The sequence below is a fragment of the Eubalaena glacialis genome, chromosome 7 (assembly GCF_028564815.1).
Source record: "Eubalaena glacialis isolate mEubGla1 chromosome 7, mEubGla1.1.hap2.+ XY, whole genome shotgun sequence".
NCBI classification, from domain to species: Eukaryota; Metazoa; Chordata; class Mammalia; order Artiodactyla; family Balaenidae; genus Eubalaena; species Eubalaena glacialis.
Window position 1 is genome coordinate 22,655,839 of NC_083722.1, and position 24,666 is coordinate 22,680,504.

The 24,666-nt window shown below is 38.1% G+C and overlaps 2 long non-coding RNA genes and 1 pseudogene across 2 annotated transcripts in view; 1 reads left to right on the top strand and 2 right to left on the bottom strand.

Moving 5' to 3' along the window:
* Positions 1-49: 49 nt before the first annotated feature.
* LOC133095062 (uncharacterized) lies at positions 50-2,733 on the bottom strand. The gene is made up of 3 exons (XR_009701547.1): positions 2,581-2,733; positions 2,266-2,466; positions 50-180 (listed from the first exon to the last, which is right to left on the bottom strand). It is a non-coding gene; the product is annotated as an uncharacterized LOC133095062 (long non-coding RNA).
* The window catches only part of LOC133095061 (uncharacterized), a 90,915-nt gene continuing 68,746 nt past the window's right edge, over positions 2,498-24,666 (top strand). Inside the window, exons 1-3 of the long non-coding RNA XR_009701546.1 lie at positions 2,498-2,649; positions 3,309-3,621; positions 3,954-4,130. This is a non-coding gene — a long non-coding RNA (uncharacterized LOC133095061). The remainder of the gene's footprint in view (positions 2,650-3,308; positions 3,622-3,953; positions 4,131-24,666) is intronic.
* On the bottom strand, positions 16,405-17,373 carry LOC133094356 (olfactory receptor 2G3-like; annotated as a pseudogene).

Consider the following 24,666-nt stretch of genomic DNA (forward strand, 5'->3'; position numbering starts at 1 on the left):
AGGGCTTTTATTTATTCAAACACAAAAGAGGTTAGAAAGTACTTGGCACATTAGTTATAAAATGGTATTATGGAAAGTTCATCAATCTTATGTTCTGAAGACCTGATTCCTGGCTCTGCCACTCACTAGCTTGATATTTTGGTCAAGTCATTTAACTCCTTTGCATCTCAATTGCTGCATCTGTAAAACAGTAACAATAAATCCTTTAATCTCAGCTCATTGTGAGAGTGAAAATACAATATACGGTATATGAAAGTGCCTGGCTCATAATAATTGCTAAATAATGATCATTATATAAAAAAAATTCCTCAATCCTCCAATTTAATACAAATGTATCCTTCTCCTCTAAAGGAAATTGGGTTTTGATTAAACTGATCCCTAAGTCCCTAATTCTGAAACTGAGTTCAGTGAATACTGCACAAAGGCACTGAGCAAGAGGCTGCAGGAAAGATGCTATGCATGGTCACCCACTCTTCAGGCTGAGTAGGTACAGTCTTTCTTCCTGATATCAATCTACTTAACAGTACTAACGTCCAGTACACATATACTCACAGGGTATATTTATGAGAGACTTTGCTATAACCTTTGCTGATAGAAGATACTTTACTTCCACAGCAGATCCTTAGTATATGACTTTAATAATCTAGTCCAATTGAGATATAATTTATTTACATTATTCTTGGTTAACCCCAATCTCATAAAATCTCCTAAATAATCTCCTAAAATAATTAATGCTGGAATTTTGCCAGGGATCCATGTCAAGCTTTTCAGCCTAATTCCACAGTTCATCTTTTTTTAGTTTTTGAAAATTTGGATATTTGCCAGTCTTAGGCATGAGTCACACTCCTTAAAAATGGCCTCCAGGGGCCCTGTGGCTAATCTGCCTGAAATTCAGGATCCTTCAAGCAATTTTATCTGGGTACGAAGACTTGCACTCATTTAAGTCAAGTAGTTACTCTTTTACTATCTCCTTGTATGTCCTGAAATTTAATTTCCTCATATTAATGTTTGTCCTACCATTCCCAATTGAAGGTCATGATCCTTGATGGACAAACAGAAGCTTGATCGGTGTTAAGTAATTCTACGGTCCCTCTGCTGTCTGTTGAAATTACCAAATTCATTTCCAGGGGCTTTTTAAAAAAAATAGCAAACATTTCAGGCATACAAAACAATATTATAAGAAACACTTAACATCTATCTTAAGATATAAATATTACAGATATAATTATATCCCCTTGTCTACTCCTCTCCAATTCCTCTCCTCTTCCTTCTCAGGTTAACTACTATCTTGATATTGAAGTTATTATTCCGATGCATGTTTATATATTTTTAGTACATATGTGGGTAGCCATAAACATTTTATAGTATAATTTACGTTTCCCTAATTTTATACAAATAGTTTCACTCCGTACATATTTAAGTTTGAAAGGCTTGATTTGATTTAGGTTCAATATTTTTGGCAAGAATGCTTCATAGAGGTTATTATGTACTTTGTACATACTCAACTTCATGGTTTTGAGATATATCATTAATGAAAAATGTATCCTTAGCTCATTCATCTTATCTGTCACAGGTATTTTTCATTTTCCTTCCAACAGTCTTGTTCATTATTCTGATTATTTTTTCAGTTCAACTCAGAACTTTAGCAAGTATTTGTTTTTTGTCTTTGAGTTTATGGATTTCATTTTGTTTATATTGGCTGTCTTTTTGAAATAATTTTCTTGGAGTTTCCCCTTCTAAAAAGATTATGTCCCATAATTTTATGCTAGCCAGTTCACATTCTAGTGTAGGAAAGAATAATCTAAAAAGTATTTGCCACTTCCTCAAATTTTTAAATATATCTTTTGTGCTTAACTTAATTACTTAAGTAATTAACTTAATTACTTAATTACTTCTCTTCAAGTTTCTACTGCTAATCATTATACTGAAATATAACATACTGAAAATATATTATAGAAAAATATAATACTTTAGAAATATAATATTTTGGAAAATAGAGCATACATTACTTATAATGCACGCTTGTGGGTTTTCATAATCCCCAAATTATAAGATATTTAAATGTATGTGACACATAGTTCTCTTTTAAATAAAGCTACTGATCAGAGGCAAATACTGATATTAGTCAATGATGCTTTGCAGCAATATTTTTTCAGAATCGTTTCAATTCATTCATTTAACAAGAATTTCTTCAGCAACTGTTATAAGAGATTGGGATACAGGAATGAACAAAACAGTTAAAGGTCTCTGCGTGGTGGAGCTTACGTTCACGTAATTCTGATTAACTCGTGCTTCCATTTTTCTTTCGTTGTTTTCCCTCTTCACACGCTGAAGAAGATCAATTTCATATTCAAGCTCATGTGTTCTCCATGTGGCAACAGGTCCAAACTAGCAAGCAGGGACCGGAACCGTCCAGCTTCTCAGGGTTTGTAGTGCTGGATCAAAGAGAAGAGTCCTCCGGGGGTCCTAGAAGGGCGAGCCGCGCGTTACCATGGAGACCGTGGAATGGAAAGGTTCTGTCTGCACTTTGGAGTTCAGCCCCTCGTCTCTGGGGTGCGGGTGGGGTTTTTTGGACCTCACCTGCGGAGGCCTTTGCGCTCCTTCGGCCCCACCGCGTGGAAGGCAGGACCCGCAAGGTCGGCGGAGAAGGTGAGGTCGCGGGGCAGGTCTGTGAGGCCCTGTCCGGGGTTCTGGCGGGAGCCCCTCGCTGGGGTTCTGGCGGGAGCCCCTTGCTGGCCTTCTGGGGAGGGGCGGGGCCTGCGGTTGGAGGTGGGATGGGATGGGTTGGGATGTAGGCGGGCCCGCCTGCTGAAGCATATTTTATCTTTACCTCTTCTAGTCTGTTTTTCTCTCCTTCTCCTCCTTCTTCAGGCCATCCTTTAATATTACAATTAAAGTTTTTTTATTTGGCAAACTGGTGAATATAGCGCTTATTCTGGGTCAGGCCTTGTCCTAAGTGTAGTATACATATTGATATTCATTCGTTTAATTCTCAAACAACCCAATGAGGTAGGTACTATCACTACCCCAATTTTTAGATAGGCAACTTGACGCCTAGATATGCTAAAAGCTTACCCACAGTCGCATAGGTGGTAAGGTGAGGAGAGGAAACCCAAACGATATGGTGCTCTTAGTCTTTCCTCACGAATTCTGAAACTCTCATCAGAGCTTTAACTTCCTTCCTCTTTGCCAGTTTCTTTCCCTGTCCGGCTGCTTGGTTCTTTTGTGATTTTTGTTGATGTGATACTACTCCCATTCATGACTTTCCCTCCCTCCCTCTCTCTTTTTTTCCTGCCCTTTTCTTTCAGGCCAGTAACCTAAAATGCAGAGTGGAGCCACTGAACTTCACTGGTATCTGAAGCCATACTGCCAATGGACAAAAAAATGCAGAGCACCTCCTGCCCCTTGGCTCAAAATGTCAGTCACTGGGAGAAGGCAGTTACTTCTGATGAGTGTTCACAGGGATTTGGCCCCCTTGAGGAGACCTGTCCTGAGCAGCAGGCCCTGGAAGTCCTACCTGGAGAGAGACGGAACAGGATGTGGGTACATGATTCACCTAGCAGAGAGAAGGTCATAGTAGTGATGGGAGATGAAGAGCGAGATCTGGATGGAGAAGAATGGGTAAGAGGAGGCAGTGTTTCTACTGGCCTGGGAAGAGAAACAATGAATGATGTGGTTTTCTTAAGGGCTAAAGAAAATAGTGGCTAAGTGCCTCAATTGAGTTTCTTCCTTAACCTCTTTGTTATTGACTGTATTGATAGTTTTTAAAGTTGCATGCTTTTGTAGGAAAGACTGTGCGTATCCTCTGTCTTTTTCTGAAATGGAATGAGAATTGGATTTTCCCTTTCTCTGTAGTCCAGAGAGATTGCTCTTTCATATCTTTCCTAGGATTTTAATTTTAACATGTAAATAATCCCTTTTTCTTTTCCCTTTGATGACATTCCTACATCTAGGTTCCATCCAGTGCCTAGGAAGGGCAGAGCTTGGCATGTTGAGAAGATTTTGGCATCAGCTTTCGATTCACCAGTTATTCAACATTGGCCCATAGTCATCCAGCCTGAAAACGTCATTCCTTTTTCTTGGGTCCTGCAAAAGAGAGGTGGGGAGCTAGCAGTCATCCTGCTTATGAGGTGAGTTCCAGAGCATATCTTTGAAATGATGGTACCAAGAACTGATTTTTAGTTGTTATACGTATGAATATTAAAAAAAATAGACCTAAGTGAACATTGGTCTGTATTATACCTCATATATCTATGGGAGGAGAGGCCAGCCCTCAGTATTATAAGGCCAGCTTTCCTTGTCAGCCCCTTGTACCTCTGGAACAGATGCTAAACAATTCATTCATTTATTTATTCATTCATTTAATTCATGCATTCATTCATACAACATTTGTTGAATATATTTTAAGTGCCAGATAATTATTCTGGGCAGTAGAGATATAAAGTTGAAGGACGTTTGGCTCCTGCCCTCAAGGTACTTCAGTCTGGTTGGGGAAACAGACTAGGACATCTGTGATAACATTCCAGTGTGATGAATACTGTGATAGAAGCAGGTAAAGGGTGTTGTGAGAGTAGAGTCAGAGGTAAAATGGGAATAAAATATTTGGCTTTATGTTTGAGTAAATGTATAGGGTACAGAAGAGAAAAGGGTTTGAGAAGCATTGTGCTAGACTGTGAGCTTTTTGAAGCGAGGGACTGTAGTTATCCCTAGAACACAGTGACATATGATTCACGTTTAATAAATATCTGTTGTATGATCACTGAAAAAACCCATGTGTATACCAGTCTCTTATTTTAGGTGTCGCCGCTTGTCTACAGTCTATAGATAGCATCATTGCAATAATATACACTTGACCATTGAACAACACAGGTTTGAAATGTGTGGTTCCACTTACATGCAGATTTTTTTCAATTGGTACATAGTACATGATCTGCGGGAGGATGTAGAACTGCGAATATGGAGGGCGGACTGTAAAGTTACGTGTGGAGTTTTTTTTTTTTTATGGCTGAGTAGTTTTCCGCTGTTTATATGTACCACATCTTCTTTAGCCATTCATCTGTTGATGGCCATTTAGGTTGTTTCCATGTCTTGGCTATTGTGAATAGTGCTGCTATGAACATGGGGTGCATGTATCTTTTTGATTATAGTTTTGTTCAGATATATGCCCAGGAGTGGAATTGTTGGATCACATGGTAATTCAGTTTTTTTTTAGTTTTCTCAGGAACCTCCATACTGTTTTCCACCAACAGTGTAGGAGGATTCCCTTTTCTCCACAGCCTCTCCAGCATTAGTTATTTGTAGACTGTTTAATGATGGCCGTTCTGACTGGTGTGAGGTGGTACCTCATTGTAGTTTTTTTCGTTTGTTTGTTTGTTTTGGCCACGCCGTGCAGCATGTGGGATCTTAGTTCCCCAACCAGGTATCGAACCTGTGCCCCCTGCATTGAGAGCTCGGAGTCTTAACCACTGGACCACCAGGGAAGTCCCTACATGCGGATTTTGACTGGGCAAAGGGTCAGCATCCCTAACCCCCTTGTTGTTCAACTATTCTGTGTTTATATTGAGGATACAGTAAGTCCTCTACATACGAATGAGTTCCATTCTGAGAGTGCGTTCATAAGTCCAATTTGTTCTTAAGTTCAACAAAGCTAGCCTAGGTACCCAACTAACACAATCGGCTACATAGTACTGTACTGTAATATGTTTATAACACTTTTCACACAAATAATACATAAAAGACAAACAAAAAATAAAGAAAACATTTTTAATCTTACAGTATAGTACCTTGAAAACTACAGTAGTACAGTCCAACAGCTGGCATACAGGGGCTGCCATCTAGTGAACAGGCAAGAAGAGTTACTGACTGGAGGAGGGAGAGGAGGTGGGAGATGGTAGAGCTGAAGGATCATCAGCAATAGGAGATGGAGGGCAAGCTGCGATTTCACTAATGCCTGATGTTGATGGCACAGGTTCTGGTTCCTTGCTGGATTCAATTCTATCTACCCTCTTGAGAAAAAACGATCCAGTGATGTCTGGGTAGTAGCTCCTTTTTTCTCATCATAGATGACACAGTAGCACTGGATTGCATTCTGAACGGCTGCTGCAACCTTCGTGTACCGTTCTACGTTCGGGTCCTGTGCCTCAAAACTAACAGTGCCTCCTCAAATAAAGAAAATCCCCTTGCCATTTCCTGCTTCATGAATCTCTTCGGTTTTTCAGTTACTTCTTCTTCCTCTTGACTCTCTTTGTCCTTTCTCTGGGCACGTTCGCATCTTTGAAAGTTCGCAACTTGAAGGTTTGTATGTAGGGGACTTACTGTAAACTTTATTTTGGATTTTGATGAAGAGATTATTCCTAGAATAGGTAGAATCTATGCCAGAAGAGACTTTGCATTCTTGTTAGGGAGACAAAATAAATATGTGACCTGATTAGCTAAGATTTAACAAAATAGCATATGTAACAACTCACATATTAGTACACAGTGAACAGTAATTTTTAAGAGAACTCAAAGACAACTCAGTCCTTGTTTGACAAGGGTTGGATCAAAGTTAATCAGGGGAGGTTTTCTACAGGAGGGGTGTTTAGTGATTTATATATATAGAAGAGGAGTTTAGAGTTATATTTTGAAAGAAAATACTGAAAATAATCTAGCAGTCAGAAGAGAATGTATTCAAAGTGAGGTGTGTGACATTAGGCCAGGGCTAAACAGATTGTTTGAGTTGCATCTCGTTCTTGAGCCTCTTTGGTGGGATCACTGCAGATATAACCTATCTTTTAGTTCCATTTTGTTCAGTTTGGAGGGCACTCTGAGGTTATAAATCCATATCTTTACGTGCATAGATTTTCCATTTTATTTTATTTTATTTTATTTTTTTTAAAATTTTATTTATTTATTTATTTATTTATTTATTTATGGCTGTGTTGGGTCTTCGTTTCTGTGCGAGGGCTTTCTCTAGTTGTGGCAAGCGGGGGCCACTCTTCATCGCGGTGCGCGGGCCTCTCACTATCGCGGCCTCTCTTGTTGCGGGGCACAGGCTCCAGACGCGCAGGCTCAGTAATTGTGGTTCATGGGCCTAGCCGCTCTGCGGCATGTGGGATCTTCCCAGACCAGGGCTCGAACCCGTGTCCCCTGCATTAGCAGGCAGATTCTCAACCACTGCGCCACCAGGGAAGCCCTTCCATTTTATTTTACCACATATTTTATTTCCTTTTATTTTCTACTTCAACTCATTTTCCTTTTCCTTTGTCTTTCTTGGATAGCACTATCCCAGTATTTCTTAATTTTGTCTTGTGTCTTGCCCATAATGTTTAAACAATGTTTAGGCTTAGAAAATGTCTCACCATAGCCCATTTTTCGTCTTCCATATAATTACCATCCATTTTTTTCCCCCACATGAGTGCAATAAACAAGTGACATTTTCTTCTTTTTTCTCCCTCCCTCCCTTCCTTCCCTTCTTCTTTTCTCCCTCTCTCTCTCTTTAGTGTCCAGTGTTAAGACCAAGACTGGAGGTAGGGAATCAACTGAAAAACTATGTTTTGAAAATGAGCAGTCACATTGGGTCATCTTGACAAATAGAAGAATCAGTGTGGAAAATCCACAGAAGCATTGAAAGATAAGAATAGAAATTCTAGGAAGGTAAAAGACAAAGCTAAGAAAATCCTCATTTCAGAACAAAAGATAAGGATTTAGAGGAAGGCTTGCACATAAGCTTGGAGTATACCAGGTATGAGAGAATTTTGAATGGGCACTGTTTCTTTGAATATAGCACAGGTTGTAAAAACATTCATCGGCAGTCATTTTCTCCATGAGGAAATAACATACCAAAGAGAAGCCTTGTGAATGTGATGAATGTGGAAAAGCTTTCAGGGTGATTTCAGCCCTCACTCTACATAAAAGAGTCCACACTGGGGAGAAACCTTACGGATGTGAAAGTATGGGGGAAGGCCTTCAGCCGGAGCTCTGCCCTAACCCTACACAAAAGAAACCACAGTGGGGAGAAACTGTGTATGTGCGACCAGTGTCACAAAGCCTTCAGTGGGAGCTCAGCTCTTAGTAAACACAAGAGAATTCACACTGGAGGAAAACCCTATGAATGTGGGGACTGTGGGAAATCCTTTAGGAAGAGATCGATCCTAACTGAATGCTGCTGAATCCATAATGGGGAAAACCCTTTGAATGTAAAGAATGTTGGAAGACCTTTAGTAGCAGGTCAGCCCGTTCTCAGCATAAAGGGATTCACAATGAGGGGAAATCCTATGAGTGCAGTGACTGTGGGAAAACCTTTAAGACCAGGAGCTGCCTTACCGTGCACCAGAAAATCCACAATGGGGAGAAGCCTTATGAATGACTGTGGCAAGCCCTTCCAGTTTAGGCACTGCGTCAGAGGATCCACACTGGAGAGAAGCCCTATGAGTGTGCAGAATGTGGAAGGCCTTCAGTGGGACTTCAGACCTTACTAAACACAAAAGAATCTGCACTGGAGAAAAACCCTATCAGTGTGCCAAGTGTGGGAAGGCTTTCGGTTGCAGATCTGACCTTATCAAACATAAAATAAATAACAATGGGGAGAAACCGAGTGGTTGTAACCAGTGTGGGAAGACCTTTTGTGGGACGTCAGATCTTACTGAACACAAAGGAATCCACAATGGGGAGAAGCCTCATGAGTGTCAAGACTGTGGAAAGGCCTTCAGTTATAGCTTGGGCCTTAGGCACCACAGAAGAGTTCATACTGAGGAGAAACCTTTTGGATGTAATGAGTGTGGGAAGACCTTTCATCAGAACTCAGAACTTAACGTACACAAAAGAGTCCACATAGGAGAGAAACCATATAAATGTGAAAAGTAAGAGAAAGCTTTCAGAGTGAACACAGATCTCAATGGGCATAAAAGAAGAACACATACTGAAGAGAAACTCCCTGAGTGTGAAAGTGAAAAATTAAGTCCAATGTTCTTTTCTCAGCCACATCCACATCTACCTCCCTGCAACATTTGACACCAAGGAGCCCTTACTTTTTTGGGGAAACTTAACCCTATTTAACATTGTATCCTGCCTCCTGGTATTCTCAATTGCTCTTACCTTACCCTACTTTTTTCCGTACCTCTTAATAACTTCTAATATATATTTTATTTATAATGTTTATTTATTATGTGTATTATCTTGTCCCTCTGCTTGAATATAAACTCCATGAGGACAAGGAACTTGGGCCCTTGTTTATTGAGATATTCTAGGCCACTAGAACCTTGCCTGGTAAATGTGGCAGTGGGGGGCACAATAGATAACTTTTGAATGGAATGAATTCTTGGTTTCCATGATATGCTTTTTTCTGGGTTGCCTTTCAGTGTCTCCAACTGTTCCTTTCCTTTTGCCTTTGCTGACTCCTTTAGGTTCCCTTATTCTAAGTTCTCGCTGAGTATCATGCTCTATTCTTTAGGCAAGGGGTCTTAATTGCCAGTATCTTCTCCTGACCTTCACTCCAATCCTGTTAAACTCAGTGATGCTCTGCTATCAACTCTATGTCAACAATATGTTTACATAAACCACACACATGCTATTTCTCTATTCATTGGGGGCATTTCAAGGCAAATCATGGAAAGGGAAAAATAAATACCTGTGTTTATACCACTCTCTTGCCTGAAAGTCTTCTTCCTTTTTTTAATCTCAAGAACGTCAGCAAGTCCTGTCAATGCTATATTTAAAATATATCCTGGATACATTTCTCACCATCTCCATTTAGGTCATGCCACTGGTCTCCCTGCAGGATAGACGCCAGACAGACTCTGCAGAGCAGCCAACCAGATTATTTGAAAATGCAAATCAGGTGATGTCACTTAAAATTCTCCAGTGGCTTCCCATCACTCACTTCCCACTTTTATAAAACATTTTGCCATATTTACTTCGTCTCTCTCTGAACCATTTGAAAATACGTTGAAGATATCATGATACTTATCCCTAAATACTTCAGCATGCTTTCCTGAGAATAATGGCATTCTTTTTCACAGTCACAATACCATTCTCATACCCAAGAAAATTATTGATTCAATAATACATCTAACATCCAGCCCACATTCAAATTTCCCCATTATCCTTGAAAGTCTTTTATAGCTGTTTTTTTCCCCCATCAATCAGAATCCAGTTAAGGTACACACATTGTAATAGTTATGTTTCTTTAGTTTACTTTAATTTAGACCTATGCTTTATAATACGGTAGCCTCTAGTCACATGTAGCTACTGAGCTGAATGTGGTTAGGGTGATTGAGATGTGCTTTCAGTTAAAATGCACACCAGTTTTGATTTTGTGCAGAAAAAATGTAAGATACCTCAGTTTTTATATTGATCACATGTTAAAATGACAATATTTTAGATATATGAATTAAATAAAAATGATTAAAATTAATTTCAGCTGTTCATTTTAAGTTTTAAAAATGTGACTACAGGAAAACTTAAAATACATATGTGATTTGCATTTGTTGCTTACATGATATTTCTGTTGTATATTGTGGAACCAGAACAAATCACTCACCTTTTTGTTTCATGGCATTGATTGTTTAAAGAGTCCAGGCAATTTGTTTTATAGAACATCCTACATTCTGAATGATCACTTTCAGAATAAGAATTATAGTATGTGAAATATAATGCCTCTCACGATTAGCTTTTTCCCCTGCTGTTCCCATAGAAAGAATCTCCTACAATTCTGCCACTTGCTCCACACTGACTTTCTTGCTGTTAGGCAAACACGTCAAACATATCCTTTGCAATTTCCTGGGAATTCTCTTCCCCATAATTTTCACAAGACTGACTCCCTTACTTCATTCAGGTCTCTGCTCACATATCACCTACTCAGAGAGACCTTCCTGACCATCCTTTCTAAATAGCACTTTCTATCATTGTTTCCCCTTACCCTGCTTTGCCTTTCTTTTGTAAATTTCACTTTTTATTGAGATATAAAATTGTAGGATATTTAAAGTGTACACTGTGGTGATTTGATATGTGTATGCATTGTGAAAGGATATCACCCTCTCCCCTGCCCATCTAGTTAACTAATATACCATCACCTCACATATTTATTCTTTTTTTGGGGGAGCGGTGAGAACATTTAAGTTTCACTCTCTTAACAAGTTTCAATTATAAAATACAGTGTTATCAACTACAGTCACCATGTTTTACATTAGATCCTCAGACCTTATGGCTTGTGGAATCTTAGTTCCCCAACCAGGGATGGAACCCAGGTCCATGGCAGTGAGAGTGCAGAGTCATAACCAGTGGACTGCCAGGGAATTCCCCTTGTAACCTTTTATAAACCTCTCCCTATTTCTCCAATCCCAGCCCCTGTCAACCATTTTTCTACCTTGTTTTTTTCTTTTTAATTCCACATATAAGTGATATCATGCAGTATTTGTTTTTCTCTGGCGTATTTCACTCAAGGTCCATCCATGTTGTCACAAATGGCAGGATGTCCTTCTTTCTCATGGCTGAGTAATATTCCATTTTATATGTATATATATATATAAAACATCATATATACCATATATATATATATCACATCATATATACCACATCTTCTTTATCTACTCATCTGCTGATTGGCACTTAGGTTGTTTCCATATTATGGCTATTATGAATAATACTGCAGTGAAAATGGGGGTGCAGATATTTCTTTGAGATTCTGTTTTCATTCCTTTGGATATATACCCAGAAGTGGGATTGCTGGGTCATATGGTACTTCTATTTTTAATTTTTTGAGGAATGTCCATACTTTTTTTCATAATGGTTTATACCAGTTTACATTCCTACTAGCAATGCACAGGGTTTCCTTTTCTCTATATTGTCACCAACACTTGTTATTTGTTGTATTTTTGATAATAGCCATTCTAACAGGTATGAGGTGATATTTCATTGTGGTTTTAATTTGCATTTCCCTGATGACTAGTGATGTTGAGCATCTTTTCATGTACATGTTGGCCATTTGTATATATTCTTTGGAAAAATGTCTATTCAGGTCCTCAGCCCATTTTTAAATTGGATTTTTTTTTTTTTGCTGTTGAGTGTATGAGTTCCTTATATACTTCAGATGTTAACCTCTTAGCAGATATGTGTTTTGCAAGTATTTTCTCATATTTTATAGGTTGTCTTTTCATTTTGTTGATTTTTTTTTTTTACTGTGCTTTTGGGGTCATATCCAAAAAATCATTTATTTCCCCCTTTGTTTTCTTCTAAGAGTTTTATGGTCAGGTCATAACATTTGAGTCTTTAATCCTTTTTCAGTTAATTATTGTGAGAGGTATAAGATAGAGGTCTAGTTTCATTCTTTTGCAGGTGGCTATCCAGTTTTCCCAGCACCATTTATTGAAGAGACTGTCCTTTCGCCATTGTATGTTTTTGGCTCCTTTATTGTAAATTAATTACCCGTATATGTATGAGTTTATGTCTACGCTCTCTGTTTTGTTCCATTGATCTATGTGTCTGTTTTTATTCCAGGACCATACAGTTTTGATTATTATGGCTTTGTAATATAGTTTGAAATCAGGAAGTGTGCTGCTTCTTGGAAGTTTCTTCTTCCAAGATTGCTTTGGATATTTAGGTTCTTTTGTGGTTCCACACAAGTGTTAGGATTGTTTGTTCTATTTCTGTGAAAAATACCATTAGAATTTTGATAGGGATTGCATTGAATGTGTAGATTACCTTGGGTAGTATAGATATTTTAACAATATTAATTCTTATGATCTATCCTTGAGAATATTCATGTGTGTTTGAGAAGAATGTGTGTTCTGCTGCTCTCAGATGGAAGGTTCTGTAAATGTTAAGTCCATCTGGTTTAATGTGTAGTTTAAGTCCAACTTACACATAGCGAGTTGAGCGTGAGGGTTGAGTTACTTTTAGATTTTTTTTCTTTTTGCTAACAGATTCAGAAAAGGCTAAGTCCATCCCTGTCAATTACTTCTGATACTCTTCCCATATGAGATTCCTAAGAGAGTTATATAAAAGGAACAATAGTCAAATAGGACTAATTACAATAGTTAATATTTACTGAGCACTTTAATTACAGAGCATACTGAACACTGTGTGCAATATTTTTCTTAATCTTCTGTGTGGCAATGAGCAGAACTATTCAAAAGTGATCCTGGGATCTCACTCTAAGTTGCCTAGGAAAGGAGCTAGCTGGAACTGGGGTTTCCCCCTCCTCCTGGAAGGAGGGGCTGCACCTAAACTCAGTTTACCGTAGGACCAGTGCCTTACACTCCCTAACAGGAGGCGCTACAACTTTCGACAGTATCCATGGTCTCCAGGTGCCAGGTAGCTGGCTCTCTTCAAACAGCTGGCATCTAAACCCAGATTGGCAACCAAGTAGTCTTGATGTCTCACTAAGAAGTAGCATTCAAGTTTACTTTTTGAGAAGGTATGGCAGTTGGGTCAGGACTAGAGCACTGACCCACTGCATGTCAAACAGCTTGGCCTTGGCCCTAGTTCACCTCTCCATGGGATTATGAGAGGACGGAGGCACCTTGCCTCTCGTGCCTGACTCTTGGTTTCTGTGTTTCCCCAATACATCTTGTTCTTTGGTTCTCACTGTGTGATGTTGCAGAATTTATCCTAAGGCCTGTTGTACCACATTCTTGCAGCAAATTTGAGTTAGAGATGCTGGGGGTATGGAGAGGGTGTGGATGGAGAGCGCCATCTTCTGGGAGAGAGTGTAATTAATTATAAAATGTGTGTGTGTGTGTGTGTGTGTGTGTGTGTGTCTGGGGTCTGGGGAGGGGGGTGTGGGTTGGAGGATTGATTGATGAAGGAAAAATTGTCCGACACTACGGAGATGGGGATCCCCAAGGAAGAAGAGGGCACAGTGATCAGGGCCTCAAGGACCTCACACCCAAACAAATTTGGCCAGAGTTACTGGGCTGCAAGCTCTGTGATGAAGATGGATGAATTTCAAACTGGAAGACCGGAAAATGAAGATCTGCCACTCAGGGAGACGGAAGGCAGGGCTCATTGGGACACAATTGTTATGAAAAAGCGGGGAAGGGAGTCTACTTCCCTATAAGGACCATTGTGACCTCTGCGGAGATCTGAAGTATTTAGTTCTCGTTACCATTTCAGTGCTTATGCCTTGAAGGACCATTTTTTTCAATAGCACCACCTTGTGGCACTAAGCCGAAATGGCAGTAGTGGACTTAGGGGTCCTTTCCTGGTTGGGTGTGCGAACTGATATAAACTCATTTTTGGAATTTCAAATTTGGAGATCATTCTGGGGGAAAGGGAGCTCAAAATGGAGAGACGTTCTGTTAATATTGCAGTTGAGGGCTAATGAATAAATTGGAAAATAATGACAATAAAGAAAAGCAATGGGCCATATTTGTACTCATAGTTCATGAAACATTTCTTACCAGCAGGATACAATGATAGGAAGGAAGGAAACTTTTCTTTTGATATATCAGTTGGCGCACAAGAACTTAAAACCCATCATTTTCATGTGGATACTGTAAACGGGCACCTAAAATCTTAGATAAAAATAGGTTAAAGTTATGTTATTCTTTGACAGTATTTCCTTTGTTTATACTACTGTATCTTAAAAAAAATTATAAAATCTCTTGAATCCTCAACTCCAAAGAAAATCTATATTTTTATAGACTAGTGATAATAATTAGTGTCCTCTTTAAGAAGTATCTGCTTTTTCTGACAAATGTCAAATAACTAATATTATTCTCTCTCACAAAGGAGTTTTTTTTCTGTTAACAAAGGTCTGCCTTTGTTTAATAGAACTGAAAGAACAGATGAGAAATAGCCTAACATCAGTTTAGCCCAAATTTTGATACTTCAGGCAGATAGTGGCTTACTTTGCCTTTGAAATGACATAGCAATGGCACTGTAGATGTGAGGAATCTTTCACTTGCAGAGAAGATTTTCAATCTCTGAAATGACCAACTTGTAGAGAAGTTTATTTTATTCTCCAGCATAGAGATCCCCAGATTTTGAGTGTATTTACCAGTAAAATAAAGTGAAAAAAAGGGAGCAAACATGAGATTACTAAATTTTTATTTTGTCAAGTAAGAGCATCAAGCCCCTTTCCAATAAATCACCATCTACTACCACCATAATTCAACAAAAGAAAGAACATTATAAAGCCAAAGTGCAAGAAGATAGTATTAAATAAGGAATAACCTTTTATATTGACTTCATTTAACCTTAGTTGAAACTTCGTATTTTTCTCCTTTCTCCAGATTGGCGGGAAAAAACAAGTTGGACTGGTCATGACCTGGAGTCTGACACTTAAGACATTTGGAAAGTACTTCTCTAAAAGCTTTGAGAAATCCTTATCCACCTTCTTTCACATATCTATCAGGAAGGAAATTAAAATCTATAAAACCACATTAATTTTCTGTTTAGAGACATTCAGTGTCTCCCTATTCTCTACAACAGTGATTCTCAAACTTTAGCCTTATTGAAAAACATGGTTCGCTGGGTCCAAACTCATTGTTGATTCAGTAGGTCTGAGGTGGGGCCCAAGAATTTGCTTTTGTAGTAAGTGGCCAGGTGATGCTGATGCTGCTGGTCCAGGGACCACACTGCCCTACAGGGAAAAGCCTAAACTCCTTAATAGACCATATCAGGGTAAAAGCTAAGCTCTTATAACAGATCCCAAAATACAGTGGCTTAATTAATATTAAATAATATATGAAACATTTTTCTCCCGTAATAATCTAGAGGCTTTGCTCTGCTGATGGAGTTGTTCTGTTCCCATCTTACTGTTCCATTCCCTCTTAGGGTTTTTGTCAGAGTAGGTACCCTTCACGTTCACATTCCAGCCAAGAGGAAGGAGAGGGTGGAAGGTGAGAGCAAGTGGCTTCATATTTGAGATGACCCAGAAGTTGCACACATCACTTCCCTGGAATTGTGTTGATGGAGGCCAGGCTAGGAAATGTAATTTGTAGCATGGTAGCCCTACGCTCAGTTAAAACTTGAGGCAGAAGGTGGAATGGGTATTGGTGGGCTGTTAGTCTCCACCAGAGGCTCCTCTGGCAGTAACAGGTGAATGAAAGAGAGTGTTATTTCTAATAAAAGTGGTACGTCGCGGGAGAAAAAAAGTTCAGTACAATCTTACATTAGAATAGATGCTTATGAGAAATCTTTCCTCAGTTCTTTGTACATTACTGTACTTACAACATTTCATAATTATATGTTTATTTATCTATAGTCCCTGATTAGTCTTGAAGCTTTTTAAATGCATGAATTACATTTTATTTATATATCTGTATCTCTGTCTCCTTATCATTTCTCTCTTCTTCCTATTTATTTACAAGGTCAGTACCTAGTACAATTCTTGGTACATGGTAAACACCCAAGAAATGCTCTTTTAATAAATGAATTGATTCATCTTCTGTTGGAAAAGGTCAATATTATTTCTTTAGCTCTCTACATTCTGATTTTTCCATCTAATTCGTGACTTTGCTGGCCCTTTTTCTATCCACAGTATTCTCTTTATTGCACTCTTCACATCTTTCTTTCTTAAAGTGTAGATCAGAGGGTTAAGGCTGGGTGTGACAATTGTGTAAAAGAGAGTAAGGAACTTCCCCTCATCTTGCGGGGAGCTAGTCTGCGGCTTCATGTACGTATAAATGATTGTTCCATAAAACAGAGTTACTACTGTGAGATGGGAACCACATGTATTAAGGATCTTTCACCACCTTGCTGCTGACTTGATCCTCGTGACAGCTTGAGTGATAACTCCATATGAGATCAGAATTAGTGATAGAGGTACTAGAAGAAATATACCACTCCAAGAGCAAAGACAACAATCTCAATTACTTTTGAATAGACACAAGCCATCTCGATCAACTCTGGCATCTCACAGAAAAAATTATCCACCTCCCTGTGCCCACATCTTGGCAACTTCAAAGTCAAAGAGCAAACAATTAAGGCACTGCCAAGACCACCTAACCAGGCAGTCAACACCATCTTCTGGCAAAGCTGAGGGTGCATTATTACTGTGTAGTGAAGAGGTTGACAGACAGCAGCATAGCGGTCACAAGCCATCACAGCCAAGAGAAGACATTATGTGTCTCCCAAGTCAAGGGCAAAGAATTGGAGCACACACCCTCCATATGTAATGGACATTTTTGGACCCCATAGATTTACCAGCATCTGGGGGATAATGCTAGTTGTATAACAGAGGTCCAAAAAAGACAAATTGGATAAGAAGAAATACATGGGAGTATGGAGCTGGATGTCTAGGTAAGATACAAGAATGATAGTTGTGTTTCCTACCAGAGTTACAATATAGAAGATGAAGAAAACCACAGAGATGATGTGTTCTAATTGGGGCTGATCAGAAAAGCCCAGAAGGATGAAGTCTGTTCTGGAACTTCCATTGCTGGTTTCCATTGTTCCTTATGAAAGGCTAGGAGACAATACCATAAAAACAAAAAATAGTGTCAGCCTTAGGTAGAACTAAAAATCTGCAAAGTTTGTCATGACTATCCAAAGCTCACTTATTTGCATGCTTTCTCCCATTTTGGAACACCTCTTAACATATCTCCTGTGTTCATTTCCCAAAATCTCTACATATTTAATCATATCCAGAGTGGTTTTTTTTTTTTTGGCCACGCCATGAGGCTTGCAGAATCTTAGTTCCCCAACCAGGGATCGAGCCCGGGCCCCCAGCAGTGAAAGCCGGGAATCCTCACCACTGGACCGCCAAAGAATTCCCCGGAATGGTTCTAAAGATAATATACATATATTTGATTCGCTTTGTTGTACAGCAGAAACTAACACAACATTGTAAAGCAATTATACTCCAATAAAGATCTAAAAAAAAATAAATAAATAATACATCAGACCCAATCACACTGAATTGTGAATCATTGAAAGGGCTTAATATTCTGTGTCACTCATGGTTTTATGTATTTTGATTAAGTAATAAATCCATAAAGTTAATTATATAACTTTAAGAGTGGGTTATATTTTGAGGAGTTGTTCCTCCTTGAAACTATGACATAAGCATCACTTGATTACACAAATATTTTTCTTACAAAGCTGTTGAGCTTGAGGTAAAAGTTAAATGACACTTTCCTGGGATAAGCTCCACCATTTGCTAACAGTCACTTTCCATATTCACTTCCAAATGTCTACATCTCAGCCTTTATAATCATAATCATCATCACAACCAGCCTCCTCCTCTTTTTCCTCCTCTTCAACATTACAGACACTGTTGTTCCTGTATCATTTTTATTTTTTATTTTTTGAATTTTATTTTTTTATTTTTATACCGCAGGTTCTTATTAGTTATCTATTTTATACATATTAGTGTATACATGTCAATCCCAATCTCCCAGTTCATCCCACCCCACCCCCACCCCCCCCTCTTGTATCAGTTTTGATGTTCTCTCCTATACTGCCCTTTTTTGTGCATGTGTTTTTGATGCCAGGAAAAAAAATCCTCCTTATTATCCACCTTTATTTACATGTACAGAGGCTGTATATTTCTTTGAATACCTTTTATGAATCCTATTACACCATCTAAGTAGCCTTATTGATTTGATGCAGAGTTAAAAATTGAACTAATTCCAGAAACTTTTGGTCACCACATATACATAGCAACAATCTGTTTTATCTCCTATTCACTTGGCCATGCAGCAAAATTAACAAGGCAGTTAATTCAAACAAAAAGCAGTTTATTAAACAATCAATGAATTGTTTTTCCCCACGGAGTTTACTAATTACATGAGTTTATCCTCTGGTTGCTTTGGAACTCTATAGGTAAAACTATCACCTAATTTCAACTCTAAAAGAATACAGATAAGGGATAAAATTACATCAATCTTACTATTTCTGAATACTGTATCATATTAAACAGATGGAATGTTTACTGAGTTAGTTTATGAATTTTTTAATGCATATAATCTCTGACTGTGAACTTCAGACCTAGGGTACTTTACATTTATAGTGTCTTTGGGGCCAAGGAATAATAACCTATTTGTTGCAGTTGTAGTAAAATAAGGTAAAGATAAATTACCTACAGTATATCATTGTAATAAGCATTTTAGTTAGAACATTATACTGTTATAATCATGAAGAAAGAACTGTTATTACCAAGTAGTATCCAAGCAGTATGAGATAAGGATGTAGTTTTTCTCAATACAAAATGGAAATTTAATTTAATTAATGAGTGTCTAGTTTTTATGGAGTAGATGTCAGCTAAGTTAAGCATAGTGCTTAGGAGCACAGGTTCCTGACTCAGAGTGCTTGGGATCAAATCCCAGCTTCACCACTTGGAAGCAATGTGTCCCTGTGCAGTTTATTTAACCTGTCTGTATACTAGGTTCTCTATGTGTTCAGTGAAGGGAGGTTGTGAGGGTTAATATTTGTGAAAACACTTGGAACTGTGCTTGGTTTATATTTAATTCTAAAAATGAAAAACTATATTCACCTATCCACAAATCATTATTACTCTATCTATCCCTTATTCCCTTCATTTTTCACACTGGTGATTCACTGTGATGGTCTAGAGGTAAACTGGAATGCTTAAACATTTTTTTTTGGCATGATTTTTTAAGTGCACAAGCATACTTATATACACAAAATTACTTTCAAACTCAACGTGCAGATTGAACCGATAAGCCTCAGAGGAGGAGAGGACTTGAGCTTCCAAAATGCCTTGATTACAAAATGCACTTGGCTTTTTTTGACCTCTTCAGGTTAGGATAGTGTTGGGAATCAAAAGGCCATAGAATTTTAGAGTTGATATGAACCTTGGAAGCCATGAATCCAGCCTTCTGCCCTGCATAGGAAATCTTTCCACAGAATATTTACACAACTCCTATTTTCATAAATTCAGTAACAGGAAAGTCAGTTGCACATGAAGCAGCCTCTTTCCTTTAATCAATGTCTCTTACTTACTTCTTATGTTGAGCTCAAACATGCCTCTTTGTAACATCCAGGCATTGGCTCTTTTTTTTTTTTAATTAATTTATTTCATTTATTTTATTTTTGGCTGCGTTGGGTCTTCGTTGCTGTGCGTGGTCTTTCTCTAGTTGCGGCGATCGGGGGGCTACTCTTCGCTGCGGTGTGCAGGCTTCTCATTGCGGTGGCTTCTTTTGTTGTGGAGCCTGGGCTCTAGGCGCGCAGGCTTCAGTAGTTGTGGCAAATGGGCTCGGTAGTTGTGGCTCGCGGGCTCTAGAGCACAAGGCTCAGTAGTTGTGGCGCACAGGCTTAGTTGCTCCGCGGCATGTGGGATCTTACCAGGCCAGGGCTCGAACCCGTGTCCCCTGCATTGGCAGGCAGATTCTTAACCACTGCGCCACGAGGACAGCCCTGGCTCTTTTTCTTTATTCTGGAAATAAATACAGAATAAGTCAATTTGACATCGCTTTATAAAAAACAGTTTTATTATAAAATAAAACATGGATACAGAAAGAAAAATAAAAGCTTGATGAGCTAAGGTGAATATTCTTGTAACTGACACCCAGGTCAAGAAGTAGAATGCTGCCAGCCACCCGAGCAACTTCTCTTTGTGCCTCATCCCAATCATAACCCTTCTCTGTCCTCCAAAGTATCCACTGTCCTGATGTTTATAGTAATCACCTCCTTGTATTTTAATAGTTTAATTACTCAAATATTCATCTCTAGACAATATTAATTTGACTCATTAAAAATTTTTATGTCTTTTAAGCCTCTTTTAATATTATAATCTATTATTAAATATACATTTAGATTTATTTTCCCAGGCTAATTGCATAGATCACTGTATGATCTTTAATTACTATGCTTTTCTGGTTGCTATCCATTGGATGCACTGTGGTTTATCAAATGCCTCAGATTAGGGAGTTTAGAAGTGAACACAGTACTCCAGATGTGCTACACTATTGAAGAGAATGGCGAACATCTATGATCTACATACATTTCCCAAAATATGTGTTAGCTAGATTTAGCAGGTGAAAAATATTACTGGCTCAGTTTAAGCTTTGGATTATTTAAGGCCCCTTGTTAGAAGTGCTGTCAAGCCAGGAATTATACTTTATGCATAATTTAAACTAGTGAACCCAAATATAGGACTTTTCATTTTATGCTTTTTAACATTTTCCATGTTAATTTAAGCCTTTAAGTCTCAAATTTTAGATATTATTTTAAATTTAAAAGTCAATATGATATAAAAAAGAGACTTAGAACATAAGCTGAAGAAATAGATGTTAAAAAAAGAGGCATGTGGACCTCCTTGGTGGCGCAGTGGTTAGGAATCCACCTACGAATGCAGGGGGCACGTGTTTGATCCCTGGTCCGGGGAGATCTCACATGCCGCGGAGTAACTAAGCCCGTGCGCCACAACTACTGAGCCCGTTTGCCACAACTACTGAAGCCTGCGCGCCTAGAGCCTGTGCTCCACAGCAAGAGAAGCCACCGCAATGAGTAGCCCCCGCTCGCGGTAACTAGAGAAAGCCCGCGCGCAGCGCAGCCAAAAGTAAATAAATTAAAGAATCCATTTGAAGCTGGCGCCATTAAAAAAAAAAAAAAAAGAGGCATGCTATATTTTACTTAAAACTCACTTTTTCATTTTTCATAGTATGGACTTCAGTTTCTAATAATTTAGAATAATTTTACATTTTACTTTCTTCAGTGAAGTTAAAGACAAATGAACCATAACTTGAGTGTACAGAATGATATGGAGAGAAAACCAGAAACATAACATTTCATAGTTGTCTAAAATTTTGTAAAAAATGAAAAGATATTAAATGGATCTCATTAATTGTGAAGTGAGAAGTATATTGCTGTAGCTGTACAAAGCCAAAGCAGAAAAATACAATATAAAAATAGTTAAGACCCCAGACTCTAGAGTCAGACCATCAGTGATATTATTAGAACATACCTCAGCTGCTTTCTCACTGTGTGAACTGAAGCAAGCTAATTACCTTCTTTAAGCCTGAGTTTCCTCATCCATAAAATAGTTACTCTAGTAGCAGCTGCCTTGTAGAATGGTTTGTGAGGAGGATTAAATGATATATTAAACATAAAATGTTTAGTAAGATGCTTGGCACATAGAGAGCATTTAGTAACTTAAAATATCCACTAACTGCTCTTGTTGAAATTTAATATAGTCTTCATTCCTGGGAGGGCATTAGTATATTGGTATTTATTTATATCTCACATACCTTTCACATTTTTGTTTTCATATTAGACTGATGTCTAACATCTAAGCTATCTAGGATCTGTTTTCTACTCCATGTCTTCTGTTGAAGATAGCAGGGCATACTTACCAGAAGACAAAAATATTAGAACGTATTTATGCTTTCCTGAGGGAAGAATTCATAGCTGTCATGCTCTTATGTAGTCCAGAAGTACCCATGCGCCCATTATGATGATCCTTCATTTCATTGATTATTCAGAAAAATTGTTTGGCAAGTTACTGAGTATGAAATATTGGAATAGCCACCGGTTTCTTATACTAACATCACAATCACATTCATATTTAAATGCAACAGCTGAACTGAGATTTAATAGAAGTCTCTATCTAATGTGGATGTTGGAGAAAAACTAGATGTGGGACTGGTGGAAGAGTTGAAAATTAGGTTTTGTTAAATGTATTTTCGATAGATATTTGTAGTCTTTTTTATTTTTTTAACATCTTTATTGGAGTATAATTGCTTTACATTTGTAGTCTTTTAGTGTATATTCTTGTTAAACACATTTGTAGATAGATTTCTGCCTAGTTAAACAGAGTGCTCTGTTGGTCTGTGTGTACTACAGGAACCATAATGATGTAACAGGGAAGTATTTATGTACAACTTTAAAGGCTACTATGTTGATGTGGTTTAGACCTTGGGGACTGGTGTCCCACAGAGGTGATTAACAAATCTTTGACTACAGTCAGAGGCTTATCCAAACAACAACTTTATGAAAAGTTCCCTTAAGACATTAGGTTCTATTTTCTATTTAGATTTCTTCCATGGAAATTAATTTCAGAGATATTAATTTTTTATGTATATATTAAATTTACTATTAAATATTATAAATATAATGTAAACCATATCTATAAAAATCAACACATTTAATTGGAATTTGGTTTATTCAACAGGTAACATATTAATCAAGTTGGAGAAATACAGGCAATTTCTAGATGTTGTATCCTCAGGAAAGAAACTATTTGATTAAAAAAATTATGGAATAATTATCATTCTAGGTTCATGAGCCATATCATCATTGTTCCATTTTCAATGAATTAAAAATAATACTATGAACACCTTCCAGCCTGCCACTCTGTTCAAGAACTGGAAACTTACTAATAGCTTAGAGCTACCTGTATGCCTTTACATTGTCCCGTCTTCCTGCCTGACCCCCAGGGGAATCGTGATATTGAATTTTGTGTTCATCACATACTTACATTAGGATATAATTTATACATTAACACACTCACATACATATGTGAATGTCTAAATAGCACGTATTTCTTCTATGTGCAACTTTGCAGAATTTGTCTATTCTAACAGTTTTTTGATTAGGTCTTTAGGATTTTCTATATAGAAGATCATGTCATCTGCAGAGACAATTTTACTTCTCCCTTTCTGATTTAGATGCCTTTCATTTCTTTTCCTTTCCTAATTACTCTGGCTAGGACTTCCACTACTATATTGAATAGAGGTGACAAGAGTGGCCATCCTTGTCTTGCTCCTGATCTTAGAGGAAAAGCTTTCAACCTTTACCGTTGAGTGTGATATTTGCTGTGGGCTTGTCATATATGGCCTTTCTTATGTTGCGGTATGTTCCTTCTGTACCAATTTTTGCTTAGAGTTTTTACCATGAATGTATGTTGAATCTTGTCAAATGTTTATTCTGCATCTATTGAGATGATCATATACTTTTTTTCTTTTACTTTATTAATGTGATATATCACATTTATTCATTCAGGAATATTGAACCATCCTATACCTTAGGGATAAATTCCACTTGATCATGTTGTATGATCCTATTAATGTCCTGCTGAATTTGGTTTGATAGCATTTTTTTGAGAAATTTTCACCTATATTCATCATATATTCATCAAGGATATTGGCCTGTAGTTTTCTTTTCTTGTAGTGTCCTTATCTGGCTTTGGTATCAGGGTAATGCTGTCCTCATCAAATGAGTTGGGAGTTATTTTTCCTCTGCAGTTTTTTTGGAAGAGTTTGAGAAGAACTGGTATTAATTCTACTTTAAATGGTTGGGAGAAATCACCAATGAGGCCATCTGGTCCTAGAATTTTCTTTGTTGGGAGGTTTTGATTACTGATTCAATCTCTTTACTAGTAATTGGTCTGTTTAGATTTTCTATTTCTTCATGATTCAATCTTGGTAGGTTGTGTGGTTTTAGGAATTTACCATTTCTTCTAAGTTGTCCAATTTATTGGTGTATAATTGTTCATAATAGTCTTTTATGATCCTTTGTATTTTGTGTGGTGTCAGCTGTAATATCTTTTTCATTTATAATTTTTTTTTTTTTTTTATGGCTGTGTTGGGTCTTCGTTTCCGTGCAAGGGCTTTCTCTAGTTGTGGCAAGCGGGGGCCACTCTTCATCGCGGTGCGCGGGCCTCTCACTATCGCGGCCTCTCTTGTTGCGGAGCACAGGCTCCAGACGCGCAGGCTCAGTAATTGTGGCTCAGGGGCCCAGCTGCTCCACGGCATGTGGGATCCTCCCAGACCAGGGCTCGAA